The 3,037-nt window shown below is 46.0% G+C and overlaps 1 long non-coding RNA gene across 1 annotated transcript; it reads right to left on the bottom strand.

Moving 5' to 3' along the window:
- Positions 1-652: 652 nt before the first annotated feature.
- Positions 653-2,743, bottom strand: LOC107076168 (uncharacterized). The gene is made up of 4 exons (XR_011191691.1): positions 2,605-2,743; positions 1,778-2,392; positions 1,127-1,199; positions 653-1,036 (listed from the first exon to the last, which is right to left on the bottom strand). It is a non-coding gene; the product is annotated as an uncharacterized lncRNA (long non-coding RNA).
- Positions 2,744-3,037: the final 294 nt, after the last annotated feature.

Below are 3,037 nucleotides of genomic sequence, written 5' to 3'. Positions count from 1 at the left end.
TAATTATTCACAGAAAACAGTGACTGGTTTAGTGTCCAACCATTACAGTGAACATTCTGTACAGCAAATTTAATAAAATAATAAATAGGCAAAGACACCAATGAGTGTAGTGACTTATCCATTTCAGTGAATATCTTGTAAACCATTACTGTGAATTTCCAATACAGAAAATTATCTATGACAGTGAATCTCCAGTACAGAGACTATCAGTCACAGAATAATTTTGACAGCGCTTATCCGTTACAGTGAATACACAGTACCAATCACTGTGAATATCCGTTAAAGTGAATAATTGTAAGCAATTATATATTACAACACATGCCAGTAATAGTGACTGGCCAGTTCAGTGAATATCTGTTACAGTGATTCACTATCACAGTGACTGGCCACTATAGTGAATAAGAGTGAATATTCAGGACAAAGTGTGTTGTGACTAACCATTCCAATTACTATCCAGTAAACTGAATATCCAACACAAAATATTCAGGGAAAAGACTGCCTGGATTAGTGACTAACCATTAGAGAGAAACTCCAGGACAGTGAAGATGCCAAACGAGACTTAGGAAAGAAACTGACTGGTTTAATGTCACCTTCCCTGAGCGATCTCACATCCAGACTCAACCTTCTTCACAAATACAGGACAGGTGCGTCTCTGGACTGTACAGATACAGGACAGGTGCGTCTCTGGACTGTACAGATACAGGACAGGTGCGTCTCTGGACCACGCATCTCTGGACTGTATAGATACAGGTCAGGTGTGACTCTACTGTGCGTCTCTGGACTGTACAGATACAGGTCAGGTGCGTCTCTGTACCGCGCGTCTCTGGAGTGAGGGAGTACAGTGTCAGAGAGCCATCCTGCACCGACACTCTGTCTCTGTACTGGGGGACACAGCGGGCTGTGCTGTTCTGGACAGAACACACTGAGGTCGAGTCTCCAGCTCCTGCAGGGTCAAACAGCACCTCCACTGGCTCTCCAGTGAACAGGGGGACAGACAGAGAGGCTCCAGGCTGCAGGGTGACAGTGTCTCTGTGAGCTGAAAGACAATCAGGACAGAGGATGATATAAGAACGCCCTCTGTCAGGAGTGTAGACCCCTCTAGTGACCCTACTGTAGACCTGCTCACCTCCCACAATGACGATAGTGTTTCCCTGAAGGTCCCTCACTCTGTAGCTCCCCTGATCAGACGCCCTCAGGTCCTTACAGACACATACAAGCGAAAAATAAAACCGGTCGCTTCCATACGAAAGACCTCCGTCTTCATCTAAATCGTTCATCAGTGCAAATAAAAGCCGCTATAATTGGATTCGCGTTCAGATCACACTCAAACACGCAACCGCTGCTCTCGTTTGTTCAACGACTAATTGCACTTGAGTAGCAGAGAGTAGTTTTGTACCCTCATCCGGTGTATTTTAGCATAAATGCCCTTTTTAAAAGTAAAAACAGGAATATCCTGTTATACATAAACACGACACAAAGTAATAATTCTATATTAACGTGACCAACATTAATTTACGGTTTAAATAAATTGAAATGTCGCGATTCAGAGCCTCTTGTAGTTTGTGCTAATTAGGACAACAATGCTGAGCCCTTTGTGTATTAAGCACAAGTTCAGCTGGTCTCCAACTTGACTCCGCACGGTTTTTCGTAGCATTGAGCTCAGAGCTGTAGCTCTTCTCCAGACAGCAGCGTGCTCTCCGAGAGCTCGTTAGAACTGACCCACAGCGGTCAGTATGAAGTTTGCACCTGAACACTGTACATCACACACACGCGGTACCTCTGCTTCCGAGCCCAGTCAGCTCTGCTGTGTTCACGACAGGACCTCCGCTCTCTCTCTCTCCTGTGATCTGATCCGACAAATGACGTTTCCCTCCGGTCTGGACCACAGACCTCTCTCACATCACCTGAGTGAGATCGCACCCCGGCCAATCAGGAGACTTCATCAATTAAGCGTCCAGAAACTTTATTGACAACACAAGTTCAGTTTCTGAAGAGTGCATCTGAAAATAGTCATAATTTGGATTGAAAAGTCACTTGCAACAAGGATAAAAAGCAGCAAACAGTACGTAAAAGTGAATTCGGTTGGAAAAATAAGATTTCCCCAATGCCGACATTCGATCTTTTAAACAACTCGGGGCAGAGCAGACCTGCGACCGGAAAACTGCAGAGTAAGCTGATCAATATTCAAGTTCATAAATGTTAAGATGGGTGTCAGTTCTGTACGCGACTCTCCGTCGAATGAGATAAAATTGTCAGCGACGAAAATCTCAATGCCTCCCCCACCACACACACACACACCCAAACTGGACTCTCGCCGGTCTCTTCCCGACTCCCGGTCCCGTCTTCTGCTTCTTCAATCCTTTCTGTCGCTAAAAATACTGCCGGGGCGCCACTAAACCAGGAACAAGCACAACGTCAAGAGCCAGCTGGTTGTTTAAGCCCGCTGCTGTCTGCTTGGAGGAGAGTCTGAGGTCTGAAGACCTGGAGGCGAACAGACCTCGGACGTCCTGAACTCTCCTTAAGCGCCCGCTACTACTGCCCAGCGCACTTTCAGACAGAGCCCTCCCAGAGCTGCCCTCTGGACCAATCAGGAGTGCTGGTTACCTTTCTGTGAACCAATCAGGAGATTCCCTTGGCTGCCCTCTGGACCAATCGGGTTGGTGTCTTGACCCGACATGAAGTGAAACAGATCTTCATCAATCGCCAAAGCTGAACATTTTTTTGAGCAGCAAAACTCATGTTTTCTTACCTGGAGATGGAACCACGTACCAGTCCCTTATTTTACGATCCGTTTAAAAAAAACAAACGCAAACGTTTCTGGACATTAGCCGGTGCTTTTAGTCACTATTGACCGACTCCGCGGTGAGGAAGATGTGGTCCTCGCCTTTGTCCACTGCTGGACATACCGTAACTAACTCGCAGCCTCAAATAGAGACGTTACACACATTAAAAACAAACTGGGATAAAGTGCAGCATGTCGCCCCTAAAAGTGCAGAAGACTTGTGCAGACACAAATGTATAAATTATACATACAACC

Source organism: Lepisosteus oculatus, chromosome 14 (assembly GCF_040954835.1).
Source record: "Lepisosteus oculatus isolate fLepOcu1 chromosome 14, fLepOcu1.hap2, whole genome shotgun sequence".
Lineage (NCBI taxonomy): Eukaryota > Metazoa > Chordata > Actinopteri > Semionotiformes > Lepisosteidae > Lepisosteus > Lepisosteus oculatus.
The sequence above is the reverse complement of the archived record's forward strand: the minus strand, read 5'-3'. Positions and strand labels throughout refer to the sequence as shown.